At 37.1% G+C, this 26,165-nt stretch overlaps 1 protein-coding gene across 14 annotated transcripts in view; it reads left to right on the top strand.

Annotated features, from left to right (window-relative positions):
- Positions 1-26,165, top strand: part of CDH11 (cadherin 11) — a 364,445-nt gene that overhangs the window by 79,813 nt on the left and 258,467 nt on the right. For 11 of the 14 annotated variants that reach the window (XM_072044030.1, XM_072044027.1, XM_072044024.1 and 8 more), the window contains exons 2-3: positions 11,743-11,857; positions 20,344-20,417. The gene's annotated coding sequence lies outside the window, so the exon portion shown is untranslated. The remainder of the gene's footprint in view (positions 1-11,742; positions 11,858-20,343; positions 20,418-26,165) is intronic. The other 3 variants (XM_072044020.1, XM_072044014.1, XM_072044025.1) reach the window with 1 other exon arrangement.

Genomic DNA, 26,165 nt, shown 5'->3' with positions numbered 1-26,165 from the left:
TTCTTTCACAATTATACGAACACTAATTATTTTAGTAATTTCAAGCTGAAATACTTACTTGTTAAAATCTGGAAATCTTGCCTTGTGTTTACATAGAAAAAAAATTTGGTCCAAGTCATTTTTCAAATGAAATTTAGATTTAGAAAGTGTTCAGTTTTTTTTTTTTTTTTCTGCTGTGTTCAAAGTTATGTGTAGGAGCACATAGACAAAACTTGCTTTTTTAATTTTAATGGCTCATGCCTGAGCTATTGTTAGCAGGAATTCCATTTGTTTCTATACTGGAGTAAAGATTCTTTTTTGGAGTCAAGATAATTTTAGTTTGATACTTTCTGGAAAAATGAGCACACATGTATCTGTTTTAATCAATTGTAATTAGTCTGTGTTTTGCCTAAAAGTTTTGAAAACTCCTGTAAATTTGTAAAATTAAGATTTTAAACAGATAAATGTTTTTTGTTTTTTTTTTCTTTTTTTTCTTGTTGTAGAAAATTATTCTACTATGTAGGCAGTAAGATATTTTTCATAGCATTTTATTTCACATACATTGGATTTTTCTACTCTAGGAATAAACTAGGGAGTTAAGTCTCTTGACAGAAGGAAGATGGTCTTTTATGAAAGCTTTATGAGGATCAGAGACAGTCTGAAGAACGTCAGGTTTTACATACTTGGACAAATCTACAGTACAATTTAGCATGTCAGATACTGGAGTCTTCCAGTATCTGACACGATAGTTTATATCTTTATGTTTATAGTTTATATAATCTAAGTTAATATCTTTACTTTCGTGATAATATTCAAATACAAAATTAGGCCGGAGAACTTCTGAAAATCTGACAAATGATTGTTCTGAAGGTATTGGTTTCTCTGTGTAGCATCAGTAAAGATGATTTACAATGTTTTATCTGAAAAAGATTTCATCTTTTCTAGAAAGGTCTAAAACCTCCAACTTTCTCCTTGTATTATTAGAGGTTTCTGTGCATACGTCAGCAGTACTCATTGATACTACATTACTGTAGCAGTCTCTGGGCTCAGCACGTGTGGTATGAAGTGGAGTAATGAGGAAAGCTTAACTTGTGTATCTCTGCTTCCCTTTGACCAGGGCATTTTGCATTTGCTCTAATTAGCAAACTCTTATAAACTCTAATCCTAAACCTTTCCAGGCTCATTTATTGCAATTACTTCACTTATTGTGGTGTTTCAAATGAAGTGAAGATTTCTGAATGTAAAAACTGGAGAAGTACACGTTAGTAATCCACCTGGGTGAGAATTTGAATTATAGGCTGTGTGTCTGTATTGATTGCTCAACCATCTTCATCCTGCTGTCTTGGATCTTCCATACTGTTTCTGATCTGAATAGCCATGTAGCCACAGGAAAATATGGTTACATTAACACTTCCCATCTTAAATTCCTGTATCTGCTCTGAAACAATGAAGAAATTGTGAAGCATATGGTTAACTGCTTGTCACATGAAATAGTTCTGGAAGCTGCAGATGCGGTACCAGGCAGGAGAGCGGGCAAAACAGCGGTATGTGCTGCAGCTTGATCTTGGAAACAGGAGAAAGTACCAGATGTTTTAAGTAAATGGTCAGTAGTAGAGACTGAAGTACATGTGCGGGTTATGTGATTCTGAGGAACAGTCCCTTGAGAGAACATTCAAATGAGTAAATCCTTGTCTGAGCTGAGTTGGGTAGTGTGGGTGCTAACTGAAGATTCAGGATCTTAAGTAAGTCTTCCCTTGAGTGCTATGATTAAAACAAGCAGAAAGATAAGCCAGCTTTGTATGTACTCTAAATAACTAAAGAATAGAAGTATCAGCCCATCTTACTATCTTCCCAAAACAGGGAATGTGTTCTTGTAGCTCAAGTCACGTAGCATGGCAAGTTATTTTGTTTTAAGAACTATAGAAATGAATTTTAGCAGTTAATGGTGCTTTTGCTGTGACACCTGCAAGTGTAGATGAAAGAATGCATTAAATATCGCAATCTAGTAAATGAGAGGTGCTGCAGAATGATCTCCAGGAAAGGATTCATTACTGACTCGAGGCCTTTCCTGCCCACAGTTGTGCTCAGAGCAAGCTGCAATAGGGCTTTAAGCCTGAATTTGTTTTCCAGTCTCCCAGTTTATGCTATAAATGCAGCAGTGCGCATTGTGCTCCTAAAAATTCATGTGGAGCTCTTAGTAAAGACAAAGGCATTGTTTGGATTGATGTTCTGGCAAAATTAAATTAACCTCAGAAAATATTGATTTTGCTTGTAAGGATGAAAGAAACAAAAAATTGAAAATTGTCATGAAATGGTTAGAGATTTTTACATTCATAATTGAATGCTGTATGCATTAACAGTCTGAGTGTATGTTAACTAATGCTTTTAGTTTCTGGATGTACCCTTTTTCGTTCCCATTCCTTATGATATGACAGGCAAGTGGAGGGAACATATTTCTCAAAATCACTGTTACTCTGGATCATTTTAGACTGTTTGAGAATTATTCTTGCTGGAAGATTTAACTTTCCTTTTACAAACCTATATTTCCTAAACTATGCCTTTAATGATTGAGAAACTTAGAAGCAATGAACACCTTAGAGAGCAATCATTTAAAGTAGGAAGATGACAAAAACATCAAAGCATTTTTAGAGCGAATTCTCTACTGGTGGCTGCAAATACATAGTATTTTCTTAATTTCAGGAGTGTGGTTAAAAGAGGATATCTAAATACTCTTCAGCTATGGTTAAGTGTTGCTTTCTCATGAGGCACCTGATCTTGTATGTAGGTGTGTGTTTTTTGTTTTTTTCCACCACCTATAGGCTTTGGAGAAGACTTTGGAGACAAAGATTATTTGAATACCATTTAGGTACTAAAAGTAATTGCTGAATGCAGGCTGGTGGATGTCTCAGGAGTGTTCTTAGCTTACTGGTAGTAATGGTTAAAAATATGTTTTAATTACTGATTGTAAGATATGTTGTACCCCACATTAACATTTTATGTATCACCTACTTCTGGTTAGAAATTCTCTACGTAAATGATGCAAAAATATGATAATGTTATCAACGCAGTTGTGCCCTTTCAACTCTAATATATATATATATGTTTTATTCATATTTCCTAACTGGTTTGATTTACAATTTACGAACTTCAGTTTTCTGTGTTTTCTTTCATCACCACATCTCTCTAAGGCTTAGGCAGAACTTGATGCAGCACTGGATATACTACAGAGCATGTAGGCATGTGTGGACAACAAAAAAGAAAGGGAAAATGGAAATATAGCTGTAGCTTGCTGAGGCGTCTTATAAAGAAGAGTTGCAGCAAGGTTGATGGAGAGATTGTCAATATCTCAAAGCCTTTTATTCTGATCTTGTCTTGTTTCTCATAATCTCTTGTGTTGCTCCAACTAGTATCTCAGCCGAGCTGCATCGTACTACCTCATAAAACAAAAACACAACAACCCCAAGAGCTTGTTTCTTTGTCAGTGTTGCCTGCCTGAGGGTAATGGCACCAAACATGATCTATGAAGTACATCAGTTTGTTTAGCTACATGGTAGGTCCAGGAGATCATTCTGGGGAGAAGCCAGTGAATATCTGTGAAGTGTTAAGGATGCACTGAAGGCTGAAAGAATATCAAAACATGTGACAAAACCGCAATATGTGAACTTAAATGCCTTGTCTCTGGCTCACAGATGACTTCAAGCTGACAGAAGTTTCATGACAAAAGCATCTAAGGAGAAACCAGTGCGAAAAGAAACAGCTCAGATGCTAAAGAACTAAAAGGGCAGGCTGATGCAAAGGAAAAAGAATGGTCCCAACATAAGGATCTAGAAAACTTTCAAAATATTTTCATAATATCTCGATGCTCCTTTAGTGTTGTGTGTTGTAAACAAGACCTGTTGACTGTTGAGCATGTTTAAAATCTGTCCCATTTAGGTGCTCTGATAATGTCCTTTGAAAATCGTTTCCTATCTGCAGGTACTTTTGAATTGAAAAAGCTACTGTAGCTTACAAACTTGAAAAGATTTCCCACTTGAAGGACTAAGTACTGTCATGATCTTTATTAGTTATTTAGGTGGGCTGGCATGTGGAAAAGTTCAGGTACAATTTGATTCAACTTTTGTGTTTAAAAAAAATAAAAATAATTTTAAAAATGTATATAGTCAAGTGCATCCGTGAGCTTTCTGGAAAATATTCCTTCTCACACCTCTTGGTGGAGTGATGTAAATGTGCTCAGGTGTTTACGTTTTTGGTTATCACCTTTCACAAGAACCTGTGGAACACAAATGTCTTTGTTTCAAGAAATTAGAAAGAAGCTCTACTGTTTTTAATGTAAAGAAACTGAATTCATGTTTTACCAAACCAAGTTCAGAAGTACTTGTTCTGCACAGTACTTCACGTGCACTCTAGCTGAGACAGATGTGCTGTATGGAGATTTGGGATCTATTTGCATGTGTAGAATCAAAGGCCTCGCGTGCAGCTGTTCTGTGAAAGGCTGTGAGTCAATGGCATTGTCGCTCCAGCTATACCAAACAGTCCAGGGGGTGCTCAAGAAAGAAAAGTTTTATTTTGCTTTACAATGACATAATAACCATATTTTTTTTTTTTTTTGAGTGGGGAAAGTCTTAAATCTAACTTTAAAACTTCACTGTAAGTCCTCTATTTTTCTTTTCTCTTTCTCTATATATTTTAAAAAACATATTTTAATTTTTATTTTATTTTTGAAGTTCTGATACTGGTTTGTCTTAAATGTTTTAAAAGTTTAGAGTTCTAAAAGTTCAGAAGTTACTGGATTCCCTTGCCCTTTTCAATCCCTCCCCCAGGGAGGGCTGCAGTTCCAGAGTTAGGTGTCTGTGCGGAGCTGGGAGTACTCTGCAGGGCAGCTCCAGGGGCTGCGTTATCTCTGTGCTCTGAGCTGCAGCTTCACGCCAGCTGTCCGCTGAAGGAACAAGAATCAGCTCCCTGCCATGCTGGCGTAATGCTAAGTGGAGCATAGGAAAAACACAGCATTGCTGATTTAACAGAGAAGAATTTACAAACAAAGGCGAGTATCTCAAATGATGTGTGTCCCTATCTAAGGGACTGTGAGTTATGGTGTGATGCAAGGTTTGAATAGCTCCTGGAGTTGATCAGTGCTATCAGTGAGGTGGCAGCCTTGTCCACAGCTTGGAACGGAGTGCCAAAATGCTGTACTGCTTGTAAGACTGCATGCTTCCTGGAGGCTACCAGCTGTCTATCGCTTCTTCTAGAACTTTGAAATAATACCGTCGCTTGCTCTGTAAACAAGTGGCAGAACCATTTTCTGTGTCAAAATATGCTTGATGTTTCCCTAGAACATGCATGGTTTTCTGATGTCAAAAGAGCTGATTGCTGAAGTAGAAGTCTGATTTTACAGTGCACTTAAGGATACTTAAATGTCAAGCAATTAATAAGAAAAAATATTGGAGCAGAATGTCAAGGAAAGAAGTTGAATTTTTTTTTGGCCATACATCCACAAATTACTACTGCTATTATTATTTTTCATCTTTCCTGTCTGAAGGATATAGTGTTGGAACAGGTAACCTCTATCCAATATATTATTCCTTGAAGAAGTTTGTTCGAGGTGTTTACATTGATCATCCTCTGTAAGGAAGAAATAAGTGCTAATGTTCTGTCCAGTCAGGATTGTATTGGCTATTCAGCATGTTAAGATACTCCAGATCATTATTTTCTCTTTCATTTGAAGAAGAGAGTCACGTATCTAGAGGAAGACAGAAATTTTTTTTTTTTACCTGCCATTTTGAAACAAATATGTTTGCAGATGGGTCCATGTAAACCCTATTTTGGGAGTAAAAATGAGGTCATTGCTTATCCACACTTTCCAGGGTAAAAAATGTTCCTAAGTTTCATCACATTGCAGTGTGCACAGCTACAACGCAGGCTTTATGCATCGTGTAAGTGTTATTTTCTGCTGAGCTGGGAATGTTGTGTATCATCGCTCAGCCCACAAATAAAACTCTGGCCTGCCTTCCCTTGACAGGGGCAGCATTTTGCTGTTGTCTCCTGTAAGTCGTATGTTCTTGCATACTTTTATTATAGCATCTTTGTCCAGCAGTGTTCATGCTGTGTGTGTTGATTATAAGGAATGGTTGTTTGTATTCCTTGCACGGGAATTTTCACTATGCCATTCTGCAAAGGGCTAAGTTTCAAATGATCGTGCTGAGAACTAAAAGGCAATTAAGTTTGTACCCCCATAAGAAAAATGCAATTGGAAGAATATGGCTTATAAATGACATTACATATTATGAAGTATTTTTTCCATGGGGATTGCTCAGAAATGAGAAATTTCCTACTTGTTCTTATGGATAGTCTGTTGAATTACTTCCAAGTGGCAGTAAAGGGTATGTACCTCCCAGACTCATTTTTGTTATACTTCAATTAGTTTTTTTGGCTTACCATCTATAGTTTGCTGTTAACTTTGTTATTATTAGAGAAGGTTTTCTCCCAGCAAACATTTAATTTGTGCCATCCACCACACTTTGCAGCTGGGAAAGCCATTATAAATAATGATAGTGGCTTTTCAGTATACCACTTAAAATTTTCAGCAGCATGCTAGAATTTTAACCTCTAGATGTAACACTGTAATGATATGTCATCCCTAAATAATGAAATGCCAGCTGCCTACTGAAAGTAGTATACACCTATTTTCAGCTTGAAAATTGCAATTGGTTCTTATGGTAGCTGTACTTTTTCAAAAGTGCTGTCCAGACTTGTGTTATGGTGGAAAGCAGGGATAGCAGTGATAGGAGGAACAGGGTCCTTATAATCAAAAGCTAAGTCTTTAATGAACCAGCAAGTTGTAAATTAAATGCAAAACAAACAAAACCCTGCCTCCTTAAGAACATCTAAATAAAACAAACAAGTAAAAAAAACTTGATTATAGACATTGTACCTGTTCTTGGTTGCTAATTGCTTGCTTCCAAACATGCTATGGTTGCCAAGTGGCTTGTATTTTCAGGCAGAAAATGCATAGTAAAGATGTTATTATTGACCAATGGATCAATAGTAAAATAATTTCAAAAATTACATGGGCGGTAGTGGCAACTTCTGAATGTTTGATGTACCTGCATGTAGTCAATCTAGCTTTAAATTTATTTATACTAGAACAGTTATAAGCTGGTTTTGATTCTCTCTAGAGGAGCATCATTAGGAAGAAGCCTTCTCAGCACAAGTTTCTTCACCCTATGGTATTAAAGTATGTTAAACGAAAGTTATAAGAATAATTAAATCCCTACTTAATTTCATTGTCAAATCTCTTTTTGTAGGAACCTCTCTTCTACACCTTCTCGTTTTGTAATCTACTACTGGCAACACTTGAGTATATCCTTACCAAATCTAAGCTTTTTTTGTTTTCTTTTTTAAACCAGAGACTCTCTCTTTTTACTGTCTAGAAAAGACATCCTTGGGGCAGAATAAATATTGTGGATTTCTTTGTTTACATGTGGCATGTGGTTTTGTGATCTCCTAAAGAGGGGAAAAAATAAACCTTGTGAACTTCCTCATACAACAAAATAACTTTCTTGCAGACTCAGACCAGTCTGTGCACTGCATTTTCAAATATACAGCTAAGTACTAAAGCTATAAAATATTATCTTTTGAGTACGGAAAAGCTTTAATTCACTACAAACTTATAGGGGAAAGAATAAAGAACTTTCCTTTATTGCTGTACATTTAGCCTTGAACTGTTTTTGCAATTTCCTGAAATTCTGCATTTTTATGTCTTTATCTTTTTTTTTTCTTGGTAGATCAAGTCATCAGAGGTAAGGCTAACATGATTCATGTTTACATTCCATTGTAAATGCACAGTGGATGTGCATTTCAATGACAAGACCATTATCATATCTGGAGTCATCGTGGTTTCATTCATTGCTTCTCATGTAAATAGTGTCTGACTGCAATGTGCGCTGTCACTTGGACTTGTAAGAAATTAGAAGTTATTGATCTTGTTTACCACAGTGCCTCTTTAAGAAGAAGCCTGTGTTTCCTTGCAAAATAATGCTAGCTTTATCCAAGCCTGTTGGATAATGTAGGATTAAGTGTATAAATATATACAAGTCACTGCAGTATCCAGAAGTTATTAGGGAAGAAGTAGTTGAATGGTGTTAACTTAAAAAGGGTAAAGTCTTTATCCCCTAACTGGCTGGGCTCTATTTGCTTCAAGGAAAATCATTATATTGACTTTTTTCTGTTTTTCTTTTTTTCCTTTTCCTTTTCTTCCTTAAAAATAAAAAAATAAAAAAATAAGAGAAAGCAGACACCATATTTGGATTTATGCTGCAGTCTTGCAGCATTTCATTTTTTCAGAGCAGTTTCACAGAATCACAGAATCATCTAAGTTGGAAGAGACCTCTAAGACCATCTAGTCCAATCTCTGACCTAACACTAGCAAGTCCTCCACTAAACCATATCATTAACTTGTCACTAAATATCTTTAAGACCTCCAGGGATGGTGACTCAACCACTTCCCTGGGCAACCCATTCCAGTGCCTAACAACCCTTTCCGTAAAGTTCTTCCTAATACCCAACCTAAACCTCCCCTGGCACAACTTTAGCCCATTCCTCATTGTCCTGTGGGAGAATAGGCCAGCCCCCACCTCACTACAGCCTCCTTTAAGGTACCTGTGGAGTGTGATAAGTTTGTTACATCTCTTCACTTGCTAGGGAAAGAATGGGGAAATGAAGATATTTTCTGCGTACTTGAGGTGTACAATGGCTGACAAGTGACACTATAGGAGAATTTCAGAGCTAAAGAGTAATAGAACAAATGGAATGAAGCCAACCCTGCAATATTATGCAATACTGTATAATAACGTGAAATAGAACTTGATTAGGAACAAGCAATAACTTCTTTTGGAATAGCTTTTTTTTTTTTTTTAGTCTCTTTAAATAGCAAACAATTTTATTGTTAATCTGCAAAAAAAAAAAAAAGGCAAGTCCAATAGTGTAGTCCAGTTCATCCCAGTTTCTTCAATAACAATTTTAAAGTATTTTGATGCTGAAATATTTATACAATGCCTTCTACGATCCCTTGTAATGAAAACCTGATGCATCAGTTTTCCTACAGAAATGATTCCTTCTCACCGAGAGGATGAACATCATATGTTGTTAAAAGAAACTCAAAAGGTTTCCTGTCAGCATTTCAGATTGAAGATAACTTGGCTTTCATATGTATTTGCTTGATTTTAATACTTTGTTTAGTTTTTTAAATAATGCTTTTAGATCTTGAAAGTCTGTACAAATATCCATGTTTAGTGTCTCTCTATCTCTTTATTATCGACAATACTCTTCCATTGTATCAGAAGTAGGTATTCAATTAAATGTTTCTCAGAAGGTGCTTGGGATCTATTCCAGGGCTTGTCCTTGGTGTACAGTAGGAAAATAAACCTTCTGGTGAGTAGGAAGTCAATATCCTGTTGACTTTAGCTCTCTTTAGTCTAGTATCTAGTAATACTTTCTTCCATTGTATTTACATTGAATGTCATATTATTTTTTTTTATACATATGTCTCTAAAGATCATCTGGAATACCTGTACCATAGTGCATCCAAATCTCATTGAATATCAAGATTCTCTTCTGGTTTTGCAATGCTAGTGGAGGTTTGTGGAAAAGTTTCTGTTTGTGAGCATTTTCTAAAATCTCAAGACTGCTGTGATAATGGTTTTATAATGTTTTATAAGGGCTAGAAATACACTTTGTAAATCTGATTCATGCAGTTCTTTCAATTACATCAAGTAGTATATTATACAGTAAAAATTATATGAGATAAATTTATGGCTACAGACGTGAGCCATAGAAAACAGAGAAGGACAAATGTACTCATCAAACATCAATAACAGTTGAGATTCTGTGTCACTGTAAGTAGTAGATTAGAAGTGATTATAATAAAGTCAATGGCAGTGCAGTCACAGAAATAAGAATAGACCCTTACGATGTGAGCAGGAAACATTACCAAATAAAGGCTTGCTTAGCGCTGTGATCTTGTTTCTCAGTTTGACGTAAGTGGAGTCAGGGTTGTAAGAGTTAGTGTCTCTGTTATTAGCTTTCCTTCAGAAAAATGGATAACTCAGGTTTATAAAAATATTCATTCTAGTTAGAAAGTATAGTGGTTGAATAAGCAGCAGATCAGCATCTGGTTAAATGTTTTCATGGCATTAGCAGTAATTTGTCAGACAAAGGTGAGGTTTCATTAGGTTGTCATCTATGACTTTTGGAAATGAAGTTGTCAATATTGGATTCCAAAAGAGTTTATGAAGATTAAAGGACCTGTTGTCAAGTTGTTAAAAAAAAAAAAAACTTTTGAGAAAATCGGCTACTAATTCTTTCAGTAAAATGCAATATTCTGTTGTTAGCTGAACTTGATAATAACTTCATAAGTTTAAAAATGACAGGTGTTTTAAATGTTTTCATAGAAAAAAAGACCCAAATTAACTGAAGCTGTAAAAGCCATATGCTTAAAAATTTATACTGCTTTGTTGACTCTTGAGACTATGAAATTTGCGTAGATCAGTCACGACCACCTGAAACTTTCATTTTTATTTGGTATGTAGATTAAATCCTCCATTTCACTCACTGAAACAAGACAGCAGAATGACATTGTTTTTTTCCTTTCTTTTAGTATCACTTTCTATTAAGACTATCTTCGTATAAAATTATTATACGTCATCTTCAGACAGCATAAATTGTACAGCCAGGCCGTCATACGAATGTGCTGTTGAATATTGTTTGAATTTTCATGATCACTTATTAGTACATATGTACAAAAAGAAATAACAAAGTGTAGAAGCTCTGAATGCCATCACAGAGCCAAATACGCCAATTCCTGCTCTGCAGAGGTGGTATCTGAGCTTTCTGTGGTAATGGAAGAACTGCGGTTTCTTTCATGGTTGGTGTCCAAAACATGGTGGTATTACTTGGAGTCCAAATATATCCAGCCTCTAGCCTGTTGTATCAAATCGCTATCTTGTGGTGTTTTACAGCCTACATTATACCAGAGTAATGTCGTCCAGCAAATTGGTTACTTGGCTGGAAATATAAAAACACTATCGTGTGTATATAGTATTTCAGGTGAGCTACATGATGTTAGATGTCTGCCTGTGTCCGTGTGGTGGGCGAACCTTGCCTGACTGTCAGAAGGCCATCCAGCTGCCCTCTCACTCCCTTTCCTTAGCAGGACTAGGGGAGGAAAGGAGCGGGAAATGTTCATGCGTCAAGATAAAGACAGGGCAAAACAGACTTGACTTGGGGAAGATTTATGTATTTTTGGAAGTATTCTTTCACAGAGGTGTGCCGCCAGCTTTGCAGGTGGGCTGAGCTGTGCCCTGCAGTGGGTCCATCACAGGGCTGCCTGCAGCTGGCTGTGTCCGGCCTGGGTCAGTTGCCGGCCTCTCCTCATGGCGGTCACTCAGCAGCTCCTCTGCTGCCAGCACCCTGCCGTGGGCACCCGGTGGGGGCTAGAGGCTGGCTGGTGAGGGGCTAAGAGGGAGTTTAGCATCTGACTACCTCAAAGGAAGTGAGCTTAGTCCAGCAGTAACTTTGTGAAAAGGCATAATGTACTTTTGGCTTCTAAAGACTATGCTCGTACGCACGGAGAACTGTATTTGTGACAGAAAATTTTTAGATGTTGGAGTGGATTGGGCAAATTTAGGTGTTATATGCAAATTATTTTTTCTATTTTTTTAATTAATCGTTTTGTAACACAAATTCAAAGCTTCTTCCTTATGTTTGTAGGTCTTTCTGCCCTCCTGCAAACTCCCCTGAGTGCAGGCCCTCACTGCCTCCCTGCCCGCGTAGGCCTTCTGGAACCAGACAGAGCACATCGCTGCAGGACGCCAGAGTGAGCCAGGTAGCAATACTTCTCTGTGCCTATGTTGAGATTGTTCCCTCTGCAGTTAGGGTTTCCTGCTTGGTTGTTTATTTTTTCTATCTTATCTCCTTATATTTCGCATGCAGTATGTTACACTTTTGCCAGGCAGCTGAGGGTACTTCAACACTGTATAACTGTGTTTGACATTTAATTTAAAATCAAGATACCATTCTGTAATAGTTTCTTAAGCTGTGCCTCAGTCCCAAGTAATGTAAATAACCTTCTTTTCAGGCAAAGAGGCAATTGATTGCTTTGGCCATCTTTTCAGAATGATTTTGTCTCAAAATAGGAGGCTTGAGAGGTTAGATGCCGTTCTCCATCACCTAAACAAACTCAAACTGAAGTCCCATAATTTGTGTGAATTGCCAGCACAAAATTCAAATTTAAGTTCAAATATTTTAGTTTCATACTGGTATTGTAGGCTCTGTAAAAAAAAAAAAAAAAAAAAAAAAAGGCAAAAAGAAAAAAGAAGAGAATAGATGTCTCCAGTATGCATGGTCTGATGGGAGTGGGATTATGAAGTGGGAAGGGCTGTTGTTCTCCTAAACCATGTGACAGAAGCCAGTTTCTTGCTTCCACTTTGTGCAGAGGATGATATTATTAGTTGGGACAGGGATAGTCAGTGCAGTCTATCTGTAGCAGGGACTCCTGTCAATATTTATGACATCAGGACCTTTCTTTGGGAAGGTGAAATCTGTCCTAGTGTTTGCATGTTTACTGTTAAATATGAAGCAACTTAAATGTTCTTGTAACATCTAAGGGCAGTATTAGCTGCTGGGTGTTTAAACCATAACGTGCTTTAGCAGTGCAGTGCCTGTTTTTGGAACTAGGGAACAGTAATGACTTACAACAACAGCAAAAACCAACCAACCCCCCCCCCCCAAAAAAAAAAAAAAAAAAAAAGAAAAAGCTATACCACTGCAAACATTACTGGAGTGTGTGAAGTTTTAGTTTTACTTACGGAAGGCTCTCTGACACTTGATGCAAGTGATGCATTCTTCTGCCAAGGTAAGGGTGACTAATAGCAATCAAGAGCTGTAAGATCTCATCATGATCATCTGTGAGGGGGCAGTCACTTTAGCAATTGCAATTTAAACACTGAAGTAACATTTAGAGTGTGAACTAGTAAATTTTTAAGGCTCTGGTATTTAATGCTAGAAACATCCTTGGTACTTTAAGGAAATGAGATGTGCTCACTATCCTCAGAGGTCACAATGCAACGAAAGTTTATTGAAAAGCAAGCTATTTCTGGAAGGATTGGTTTGATCTGAAGTACGAGAAGTGCCACAAATGGTGATGTATGTAACATGTTGCTGAACTAGCAATAATAATTTGTATTTGACTGGGTGGGAGAAAGTAAGTGTTTAAGTTTTGTTAGGGGACCAAGTACAAAAAGGCTTTTCTTCTTCTGATAGGAGGAGAATATGAAATGGTTGAAAAAGGCCAGGGAATTGTGATCAGGTTATGTTACCTATGGCTGTGAGAAGCTTTTTAAAGCCTTTCTGGTGAGAACTGCCTGCTTTTTTGTTTGTTTATTTTTAAACAGTCATCTGTCCCCCCCCGCACCCCCTGCCTCTTTCTTTTTTGTTTTGTGATGGTGTGGTTTTTCACCCCCTCTGTTCAAGGACTGGCAGAATTTGCTGATGACAGCTCCCCTGCTTTTTGAAAAGCTTTATTATATTGGCTCATAGGGCTACAACAGCACCTCTGCTTGCCCAGAAAACCTATAGTGGTGGGGGCCTACTACAACCTACAGGGATGCAGGGACAAAAGTTTAATTGAAAGCATGATGAAAGAACTATGTCGATTTTGCTGTCTCAACCAGCTGCAGGGACCAAAGCTACCTATAATGTATTCAAAAGTGTTTTTTTTTTCACAACTTTTGTTGTTAGAAACATAGAAATCTGCCATCTAAATAATTGATCTGATCTGAGAAACTGGAGTTGTGTGAAATATTTCCAGAAGTTAGTCTTGTGCTTAAACTTGCCTTGAGGTTAATTTATTACAAAATCTAGATTTTGACAAATTATGGTTCTGAGAACCCAGTTGAAACTGATGTAGTTGGTGTATCTGAGATATTCAGAAATATTTGGATTATAAGTGGTGGGAGTTTGTAATCTGCACTGGAAGGGAAAAGAGACTAAAACACATTAGCAAACATCTCTGACATACACCAAAGAGAAAAAGTCAAGCTTGTGAGTGGTGGTAGTGGAGAGAAAGTCTTCAAATAATGGTAGTTAACTAAATTTGCATGTGTTTGGCATGCTAATACTAAGTTCAGGTCCCAGGCTTAATGGTCAAATATGCTGCATAAAAACAAATAAAATGTTTCATTTGAGAATAGATGAAGTACCCACTTAGAGCTTTCTGGAACAGGACACTAAATAGTTTTTAACTGAGGCTGGTCAATAGTTATTTAATATGATTAATCACCACAAACCATTAACAGCTTCCTGCTAATGAATGAAGATTGTTAATGCTCGTTTCTCTAAGTCTCTCTCCCTCCCTTGCTCTGTTAGAATGACTTCCTTTGCATTCCAATAGGAAGCCTTCAGGAAATTATTCTTTGACTGCAAAGCTCGTGTTTACGGTACCAAAGTGATCTCATAACCACTCATATGAAAATAATGTTATTTTCCACAGCAATTAATTTACTCACACCTTATGATGATTTATGGAAAGTCACTGTGGAAAAACCTGCCTAATATATTTGCTGCAGTTGACATCGTGATCCTCATTTTCTACAGCCAATAGATGAAACTTTTCCAGTCTCACCTTTTCCTACTGAAGATATTCCCCCTCCAACGCTACCTCCCTTCTTCAGTCCTGCACTAGTATGCTCTCCTCCCTTCTCCCCACTCACAACGCCAGTGGTAGAATTTGGATAACTCTAGGAATGATATTGCTCGTTTACAAAAATAGTTCTGATAATTTTATATGTTGTTCCTTTTTAAAAAAAAAAAACACCTACAACACACACACACAAAACAACTTTAGCCTGTCAGATGTTATAGAAATATAACATCTTTTTCCAATAATTTCTAGCAATAACCCGGCAGGAAATCTCAGGGGAGTCATTTCTCCTCTATTACACTGAAGTGCTCTTTGCTGCTTCAGGAGATGTGGAAGCACAGCTAAACTGCTTGTAGGTTCTCATTGAACAACATTTAATGATACAAGCATCTAATTTGTTGTAATGAAAACCTCAACTTTTTTTAGAAGGCTTTGAAATTATGACCCTCTGACATCAGCTGGGCTTTTCTGACATCATGAAATGTTCTTCAGAGGATTCTCCTGTTGCTAACTTGACTTGCTTTATTTCAAGCATCACCAACTTGATACTGTATAATGCATTCACATTGTACCACAATGTTCTTTGTGGGAAGAATTGATCTTTTTGTAGTTTCTTGGGAATTTTGTTAGGCTTTCATAATGAACGCTTCAGAATTCTGCAACAGTTAAAAGGCAAAAAATACGTTTTTTAAATGAGGAAATGTTCTATTTGCCTGCATGTAAAACTAACTGACATATCTAACTACTATGCGTAGAATATTAGCTAAATTTTGAAGTACTGAAAAATGTGTTTCTTCTGTCCTTCATCGTGGAAGCGGATACTCAGGCTCAACTAGAAATATAGAATATCATGTAACCAGTGTTTCAGGTGCTATTTATTCAGTCAAGCTGATCAATTATTTTGTTGCATTTATGCTAAAATCTGATGGTTATAGAATGAGTTTGCATAAGTAAAAGGCATATATCTAGATAAAACTTCGTGATTTTAAGGCAGCCTTGAACAGATGTGATGGATGCTGATGTCCTGAAGGACCAGAGCACAAACGCTCAGGTTCCTAACCTACGTAACACCAACAGGTGGTTGGGCTTCTGTCTTTCTCATGAGATGTTTCTTATCTTGCAATGCAGTTGTGAAAGATGGGTTACTTGTTTTTGCATGTAAAAGTTTGTGAGTTTTTTGTCAGCTTTGCTTCCTATTTGATAATTCTGGTTGTAACTTTTGGAGACAAAAAGAGCTATGCTATTTATAATGTATTTTCCAAGAGCTTTACAAAGTGAGAGATTTATGTGCAAAAACAGAAAAGTTATCTTGCAGAATTAATACAGCAATGAAACTTTTTGTCAGGAGGGTAATACCCTGTTGATGCACACTATTCTGAAGGTAGATCTTCCATGATGTGAACATTTTTTCAAAGAGTTGCTTCCATCCCAACAATGTGGAAATCTTCAAAGGCGCTTCTTCATCAATATGCAAATCTTCAAAAGGGGAATTACACAATAACAAGAGAACTCTCAAAGGGAAAGCAGTTACCCAAAGATGTAAAAATCTTTGTAAGGGACAGCTCCTCTGTGATTTAAAAGTTCTTCAAAGTGGAAATCACCTCAAGCAATGCAAATTCTCTCTGTGCATGGGAAATCACTGAGTGAGAATACTTCCATGTGTAATCTTTAAAGTGGCAGTAAGTGTTCACTTGAAAATACTTTAAAAATGGCATTTTAAAGAATTTGTGCTGTATGTAAAATCCCATTACTGTAGGATGACTTGAGGATGGCATATTTTTTAAGTTACCTGGTGACTTTTGGTTATGTGTATATCAGAAAGAGCTTGTGGTACTAAACAGCACTCCAGAATGAGCATTTGGTTTATTCTTTGTTCAGCCCTTACTGCAGTATTATAAAGTGTTGAATCAAGTTCATTTAGCGATTATTTGTCAATTCTTTTGTATCTGCAATAGCTACGTTATTTTGGAAACACCAGCTCTAACGTTATAAGGGCCAAAGGTCTTGCTAGTATTACTACAAAAGAGACATCAGTTGAGAGAGTTCGTGTTGTCTCCCTTTTATCCCCAATGACCAGTGACAGGAGACCTGTCCAGAAGCTATGCTCAGCCCAAGGGACCAGGGAGACCTCGCTGGCAAGCAGATATCCGATCATTTCTGTTTTTGCTTATGGTAAAACTCTTTGGTTTCCTGATGATGAAGATTTGCTCCTGACAGCAGTGTCAAAACAAATATTTGCTCTGTAATTGTTGTGCTTCCTAAACTGCAGTAACAGTGTTTTTCTGGAAAAGCAGCAGAAAGTACTGATCCGTAGTGGTGTCACTCGCTCAGTACTTAGCCTGTCCTGGAGTTTTTCGTGCTTGAAGAAGCCCTGGGAGCCCTGATTCTTCAAAAGCCATGGACACTTGTAAAGGGTCCATCCTTTGGCACTGACTCCACAAAGTTAAGTGTAGCTCTGTCCTGGACAGCAATGAAGCAGTGTTCTGCCCCTTGGATTCCTTTTGGTGTAGGCTTGGAGAAGTGCTTAATATGGTGTTTCTTATAAAGGCATCCTTAATAGATGTCAAGCCCTGAATTATTCTGGACCCCTACTTGCTGTGCTTGTGCTGCAAGGCTAGTGCCTTTACCCTGTCATGGTCACATCGATCCCTGGGGGCATAAAAATAGCAACTTCAGACATGGAGTAAATAGTCTAGTTGAGCAAGTATTACTTGGAGGGAAAGCTGTATTTATTTAACTGACTCTTTGCTCACTTGTTGAACTCAGTTAATCACATTTTCACAGAACAGTGCAAGTCTCTCTACTTATAAAATGACTGCACTATATACACCTTTATTTCAGTCTGATTTTTTTAAATATCACTGGGATGATTTGTGTTTGCTGTTAAGGCTACGCTGAAAGAATATAAAGGAAGTTATTATTCCAGTTCTATTTAAGCTTGAGATTTATTCCTTTTCCATAAATGTAAGATGACAGCCTCTTTTCAAGACAATTCACATACTGTGACTTTTCACAAGCTTCCTGCATGAGATATCTAAAAGGGAAACAGTTCTAAAGAGGAAAGAAAAAGCAAATCCGTTTCTTTCAATAAGTAGATTTCACCTAAAAGAAGAGGAAGGAAACGCCCCTTGCAAATGATCTCTTAGGTTTTGAGTTTTGTTGCACTAAAGTGAAATATTAAATATTTACATTTATTAAGTAATTAATAGCAGAGTGTAATAAAGTCTTTTTTTAAGTAGAAGTTATTTTATATCAGACTATTGCATATGTTGAGTACGCATCCTGTTCAGGCATGATTTTATTATTTTAGAAGGCCGTTTATGGATTCTATGTATGTAAGATGACCTAGAGGTTAACAACTATTACAGTTTCCTATTAAAAACTAGAGCTGGGTTGTATTAAAGGAAGCTATCATTCTGCACAGGAAATGTGGGCTTTCATTATTGCTGTGCCCTGTGTACAGAATTAAGTGCTCCTCTCTATCAAACTTCTGACATGACTATTTTACCTCTACATGGCAAAGTAATTTCTTCTTTTTGCGTAGGCACGGTTATTGTGGTTATTATATTTAAAAAAAAACAAAAAACATCCACACAAACATAGTATCTTCTGAAGTGGGTTCAAAAGTATGGCTGTGGTGGATGTTTGGGGGAGAAAAACAGGCAGCTTGAGTTTAAGGGATATTTCGTATCAGATTATAATAATTGGTAAGTACAAAGGTTAATGCTGTTTTGCTTTGTAAACCTAAAAAGCAACACAAAATCCTGTGGCACTGCATTTGTGGTGTGAAGTGCAATGCGTAGGTGGACATGCTAATCCTGGGCGTCTGGCAGGGAATGAAGACAGTCCCTTGCTGAAACGCTGCTGGGAGCCCCAAAGAACTGGTGGGGCGGGGAACAGTTTGTGATGCTCGGTGTTTCTTTCATGCCTACTGAATTTTTCATGTGCTATTCTTCTTGTAGGCACTGCAAAGAAGTTTAGAAATGCTATTTTTTAAATTAAAAATTGAACACATTGCATCCAACTTCTTTGCATATACTTTGAACTGAAAGCCAGCACGTGGTCTGCACAAAGCTGTAACATTGGCGAAGGTACTTCTCCCTCCAGTGTGAAAGCAGACCTTTATTGTATATGTGTCAGACCTGCTGTGGGAATCAAAATTGTCTAACTAATTGTGATATAATTTGTTTAAAATATTGTTCATTTATTAATTTTCTTCTAACAAACCCACAGTCAATACCTGACAGATCATGTTACTTTCTTTTTAGTTGCCCAAGAGAGAAAGCAGATAGCTACAGATGTACATAGACATCTCATATGTAGGTGATTCTAAATTACCTTGAATATATATCTTTATACATTATATATATATGTATATATATTCTTCTCCAATCTTAGACCAGGAGAGGGAAAGGCAATTAGAAAACATGATGAGAACCAGGTTATGAACACATTTCCATGTGCATTTCTCTGTGAAAACACAGGGCCAAATTTTGACTGGGGAGCAAGTTTTAGACCAGCAGCTGACCCAGGTCTACTTGCAGTTTGAGAAGGAGGCTTTGTGCAGCAGCTATGCTGGCTGCCAGCCAGAGTTGGAGGGCCCGGTGTGCTCCGCTTAGAGAATGGTAAGTGGCGAGCAAGCACTGCGTGCTTGTTTTTTTGGCTAGCAGTGTGTGAACACACCCGCGGTGCTGTGTGTGTCCTCCAGTGCTGAGCGTTTGTTTGTGTCTCACTCACATCTGTGTGGTCAGCAGTAACCACTCCTCTACAGTTGTATGTAAGCATGTGCCTCAAACATCAGATTAAGCTGCAATTTCTGTTTGGAAATAGAGTTGTTTGAAATCCTCCACCTGCACCAGGGTGTAGGCAGACCAGCTGGGGCTTCTCTTTCTGTTTGCTGCTCTGCTTCGTGGATCTTAGCGGGAGGGAACATTTTACTACTGTGCTTTGCAAGATGAATCAGGCTGAGCAGTTTTTGACCTGTAAGTATGCTTGGCTTATTGTCCAGGAGCAAAGCTAAGTCTCAGTTTTGACAAAGGTTTGAGGTTGAATTTAAACCTTGCAGTGAATCCGTGCCATTCTTCTGTCCTCCCAGTGTGCTGTGCCATCCTTACAACCCTACAGCAGGCTTTTGTCAGGGCTACTCAAAGTCTCTTGCAACAATGATCAAAAATTTTTGAAAATTACCTCTGGATAAACAATAGCATACAGATTTTATTCACCGCAGGATATAAAACATTACTGATCTAAATACAAATGTTCAGAAGATGGTTTTGAAAGCAAATGAGTAAAACACTCTCTGAATTTAATAAGCATTCCTTTTTTGTATTTCTTCTGTGTGAGAAAGTATTTGTTATGCATTCGTGTAGGATTTTCTCTGCAGAAATCAACGTAACAAAGCACAGTCCCATGAGTATTTCATTAATATGACTGCAGAAGTGTCATAGGTATTTTGAATGGTCTAATAACATACTTTATAAATAAATCCAATTTACATTCTAAAAGTCTGTGCCAGAAATCCTCAAATTGAAGATACTATAATTCATGCTTTAGGAAAGGATTCCGTGATGCATCTGCAAACTTTCTCTCCCTCTAAATATATGCATATGATTTGGGCTCTCAGACATTTTGAACTGCTAATTCTGTGTTTAATTTTTCTTTTATTACACCAGGTACGATGAGAATTTCTTACAAACTTGAAAGAAAACTTAGTAGAAGGTCTCTGAAGAAAGAACGGTCAAGCCAGGTACAAAATATAGGTGTATAAATATAGGTTTTTCTCCAAACATCTACATTTAACAAGCACCTGCATAATAAGAGACTCTTTTAGACTTAAAATAGAAATTGTTTATGCTGGGTATCTGCACTGGTAGGACATAATGTGCATTTAATAAATGTGTTGCATGTATGAAGTGTTTCTGAATATTACATGACCCAGGGAAGAAGGAACCTAACAATTAGAAATTATTAGAACTATGTTGGCTTTGAGCTGACCTTTAGTGTTGCATAAAAACATAGTCAAATAGTTTGTGTAGTATATGAGCATGTCTGTTTACACCTTGTACTTGTGTTGACAGTGTAGTTCATGCCGGTGATGGACTTGGTTCTTTTTTCTGCACCTAAGTCCTTTGCAACAAAGGACTCTGAATTTAGTCTAATGAGCAAAATAATCTATGAAGTACTTGTTCTGAAGTGTCGTGTCCTGAAGTTTGTTCAGATCACTGACATCGGTTGGTTTATGGCAAGGTTATTAATTTACTATAAGAATTTTAAATTGGAAGTAGTGCATTATTCCATTGGAGCAATGAATCTATTAAATTTCATAACAAAAGATATCCCCCCCCCCCCCCAAAAAAAAAAAAAAAGAAGCTAATAACAGCTTTTTGAAAAACAGACCTGTCTATCAATTCAACCACCTCTGACTAACTGTTATAAATTCAGCTTCTGAAAGAATAGTAGCAGAGTGCTGTAGCGAGAAAAGCTCAGTATTTATTTAGCTCTCTATTTTTTTTTTTTGTAAATTCTGTGAATCTCTTTCCTTTTCTTGCTGGGATAGTAAAACAACAAGAAGCGTTGACTTTTGTAATTTTTCTGTTCATTTAAAAGTAACCATTGAGTGATTTGAGCTAGAAAACCAATGCCACCTTGGCTTTCAAAAGCACTCGATGTTGGCTAGCTGTGTTGTTTCTGATGGTTTTGTTCCAGCTATTTAGAGTTGTAGGAGACGAAGCCTCCAGCTCACTGCAAGGAGCGGGAAAGCTGGCAATAAGATTCTTGCTATATTTGTTGCTTCTGGAAGCATTTGTTTGCAAGGTTGGAAAAGTGAATTGATTTGCATTATGAAGGTTATTTCTACAGTGAAGAGAGCTAGCTTTTTTTTTCTTTTTGAAGGAAGGTTTGTTTTGACAGAAAACAGATATATGAAGAAAATGCTAATTTAAAAGGATCTTGGCAAGCACTTGATTCTTATTATCTTTTCCCATTATACTATGAAATGAAATAACTTCCCATATATACATATCCTGGTTCTTTCTGTAGTGGATGCAAAATAAAGAAAATTTAACATGTACTATGATCTTAGTATTTGCAGAAAGATAAAGTACATATATACTGCATGCATGAAAGCTTCACTAATCGTGTCTCCTACTGAAGAGGAAAACGTTTTAAGCAGAGGGTTGAAAATGTAGTGACAGCAATTATTGACTTATTGTGTTAATGATATGACAGCTTGTTACAAATTACCAGAACCTAATGGGATAAGTAATTGGTATAAAACCACTTAAAAATTGATGATGTATTATTTTTTTTAACTTTCATTCATAAATATGTATTTGAGACAGTAGGTATAACTTCAGAATATGTTATTTCCAGTTGCTGTGTAGGCAACAACAGGTACGCAGCTTCATTAGCGAGCCATGTTCATAGCTGCTTGTTGTTGGGTCTGGATGTTCGCTCCTTTGTGCGCTGTGGCTGTTGTTAACATAACATAAGTCACCAACTTTGAATGCTGGTGATGAATATTGGCTTTCGTAGTAGTCAGGGCTTCTTGTTTCAGATAGACGGGGGGAGATACCTTGGTAAATGTACCGTGTTAAATGGGCATTACAAAATATGGCTGTTTTCACCAACGTGATGTGCACCTGTAGAACAGCAGTTATTGAATGTAAGGTGGCACCAACCTAGCACAGGATACTTCAACCTAGATGTCTTCAATCTTGAGTCTGTGAATTGTTATATGAAATGTAGAAGAGGTTTGTGCTGTAGAAATCATTTTCACTATAGAAACTATTACTTTTTTTTGGCAGAGGTGATGTAGTGATGACAGATTTGGGTTTAAAAAAAAAAGATGTAATTCTGAAACACACTCCTCTGTGGTTCAAAAAAAAAAATGCTGTAAGGCTTTGTTTTGGGTTTTAGAAACACAGGTATTGGGTATAGAAACACTTATCTCTGGCAGTCTGGAACAAATGTAATTTGGATGATCAGAATTGTAGAATAGATTAAATGAGATTTGAAATCAGACATTTTTCTGGTCTGAAATGTTTGAGTTCTGCTCAGCAGTTCCTAATCTAGGGACTTGGCTACAGCCTTTACATGGTTTTAGACCTGCTAACAACAGTCTTGGTAGAGCAACCAAAGTCGTGGTAGCAACCATAGCCTCACCTTGGGAAACTCAAGTTTGCAGGCTGTCAATATCGGTGCTGGTGCCAGCAAGAAAAAAAAAAAACAACACTTTAGTTCTTTGCAATGTTCATTTGGGCTTTATGGATGTAGATAGAAGGTACATAAGAATATGAATGGTTTCTTTATGATGCCAAAGACAACTTGCCTACAGAAGTTGTGGGTTTTTTTTGTTGTGTTGTTTTTTTCCTTCCACCTGTATCTTTTTAGACTTTGAGACTTTCTTGACTAGTTCTGATTACATTGATCCTTCAGCGTTAAGAAACAGTGGCTGATGTTACATCTGCCCACAACCATCAGATCTGCTTTTAGGATGGTTTTTTTTAAGCCTTTCATTGTTTTGAAGGGTCACATCTGCCAAGATCTTTGGCTACCTATGTTAGCCAGGAAGTTGCGTGCTACCTTAAGACAGGACCGCAATGTTCTGCATTTTTTTAATAGTAAGGAATTATACGGATTCAAAAGGATGACTACAATGTTTTTTGAAGTGAGGAACCTTTTAAATACAGAGCTACAACAGACGCTCATTTGAAAACAGCATATCCTATAAACCTCTAATTCTCCTGTTGTTAACAACTGTTTGTTAGATCTAATGATAATTGCTGTCACGCTGCATGAAAAATAGATCTTTTTTGTTCATTAGTCTCAAAATACATCCATTAGAAAAAAAAAAACATAATTAACCAATGCAGAATGAAGCAAAAATTTCAGTGTTACAGTGCGTGACAAGGTTGATAGCTGAGTCATATTCCTTCTGATATAATTTCATGTCTTTATGTAAATGTATTAAATATGGTCGGGTAGAAGGAAATACGTCAGGTACTAAAGAACAATCAGAGCACATCTGTAAATCATTTACAGAAACAAGACAGGCTTACATAAATGCTAATTAGTTGAGAGCTTCCAGAGATTTCAGGACAAAAAAAGTTTCTCTGTAAGCAAAATCTGACTGCAGTTATTTCTAGACGGATGGATAGAGAAGAGTAAAATATGTTTTGGTAAGATAGATTGTTATTGACTATGTATTAAGCTGAAGGACTATTGTCAGAAACCTGTCAGACCATATCTATAAACAGTAAATTCATTTAAAATAAATAACCTGCAAAACCCCCATATGTTCTTCAGGAAATGTAGTACCATGAAAATTTTCAAACACTTGCAGAGGAACACTCTTCTGTCAACGAATCAGTGTCTCTAACCTAAAGCTTCCCTTTTACTCCTCTTTGCATCTTTGTAATATCAATTACTCTTTAATTGCATAGTAAGAGTTTTAGTAATTTTCTCAAAACAACAACAACACATGGAGTCTTTGTTGTCTGTTCTGCCACTTTATCTTGGAGACAACTTGGCATGATCTGTCCATCTGCGTGGACAACTGTAAATTTATGAGGTGGCTTAAAAAATAATTGCTAAGTATTGGGGCGAAACATTTAGTGGTCATGTTTATAATTGGTTCTCAGTGTTGTTGACAAGGAAGAGTTTATCATATAAGCAAATCAGCAGCTATGAAAGGGAACCCAAGCAAAATTTATTTTTAATAGTCTGGCTAGTATGTTTGTCTTCTGGGATTTTATTATAGGAGATTGCCTTGATTATATGTTTAGTAGATTCATTGCTTGATGAGTCCTCGTTAGAGATCATGATAACTCGGGGAGGGGGGGGAAGTAGTTTTAATGTCCTTCCTAGAAGTGTTGGTCTCTTCAGGTGTAGTATAGGAAGCACCCCTGAGAACTTGCAGAAGCCAGGCTAAAGCATTTGTGGGTATACTTTTTAATTTTTTTCAGAAGACTGACACATTCGTGTACTCCATCAAAATCAGATGACTCATTATCTCCAAGGGAAGAAGGCAGGTTCCAGATAAGACCACCAGTCTCAGGAGCTGATGTGCTGCTGGGGTGGAACTGGAGTGTTTGTTACACCCACCTTGTCTGGCCTCAAACAATCACTTGGTGTTTTTTTCAAGCAAGAACGAATGACTTGCAGTGCACAAGGCGTGGTCTTTTTCAGTAGTGTCATTCATTAGTTATTTTTATGGTTCTGTGGATGCTGAAAAAAACAGCATGCTGTATCAATTTTTGATACACAGCACTGCTATGGTTTTTGTTTGTTTGTTTGTTTTGGTGTACCCCTAAGTTAGTGTTTTCTTAGTCTGGAGTAACGAAAGCAGACAAAATCAGCTCTGGCTGGTAGGAGTATAGCAGGTGACAGTGACATACAACATTTTTCCTGTTCTTGTGATGCACTGAAGTCAGAATATTGGTCTTGATCGGGAGGGTTGCTTGTAGGTTGTATGCGTGGGCCGTTTTAGTCATAGAATATAACCTGAACAGCAGCAGTTTTCCAGGCATTCAGCTCAACAGACCATCAAAGACTGTCTGAGTGCTGTGTGTTTCGGTTTGTTGCTGAATCGTGCAGCTGAAAGGGAGGGCATGTTCTGAAGACCTCCATGCTGGAGAACTCTCTGGGAAGACACAGCAGGCAGCTATTGAGTTTCTGGGGTAGGTCTCTCTTCTGGGAGATGAGCTCCTTCATAAGATATAGTAAGAATACTTACTCTGAAATCTGAACTTACCTAAGGGCTTCATCCCCTCTCTGTATGCATTGAGTTTAGAAACTATTGCAGTCAAACTAAATGTGAAGTCGACTTGCTTTTTTACTTTTCTTTTTTTTTTTCCTGTTTCAACTTCTCACTTTGTCACATCAGGATACAGCTGGTGCCATTCTATTTAAATATATTTCTGTCTCCAAGAGAAATTTTTAAGATGCCACAGACTGCCTGTATAATTTTCTTTCTTGATATCTTGGTAACTTATAAGAGACTTAAATCTTTGTGTACCTCTTTACAATTCAGCATCTTATGCAGCAAATCAGAGTTCTGTAACCTTATCTCAGTGGTCAGTTGTTCTCTTCAATAAATAATGGTGGTTGATTTGTGGTGTGGTTGTGTTGTGTTTTTTGTTTTTGTTTTTTTTTAATTTTTATTTTCAAGCTCTCTGTGCACTACTTTCTTCCTGTTCTAATCTTGACCTTATTATTAATATGTTCCATCCCTCTTCCTAACTTGGGAATTTCATCTTGTCTTCAGATTGCTCTAGGCCAGTAAGGGAGCAAAGGGACAGCACATACAATCAGCCCTGAAAATATTAATTGATATTTTTACTACTTCTGAGTAGTTAAATCCCAGAAGAATACATCACAATTCATTAGGCTATTCTGACCTTTTTTGGGACTCCAGATACCTGTGTATAATGAACAAAAAACACATTTGATTTGGAGACACGTTTCTTATGTCGGCATGTCTCCCAGTTTTTGA

Source organism: Anas platyrhynchos, chromosome 12 (assembly GCF_047663525.1).
Source record: "Anas platyrhynchos isolate ZD024472 breed Pekin duck chromosome 12, IASCAAS_PekinDuck_T2T, whole genome shotgun sequence".
NCBI lineage: Eukaryota > Metazoa > Chordata > Aves > Anseriformes > Anatidae > Anas > Anas platyrhynchos.
The sequence above is the reverse complement of the archived record's forward strand: the minus strand, read 5'-3'. Positions and strand labels throughout refer to the sequence as shown.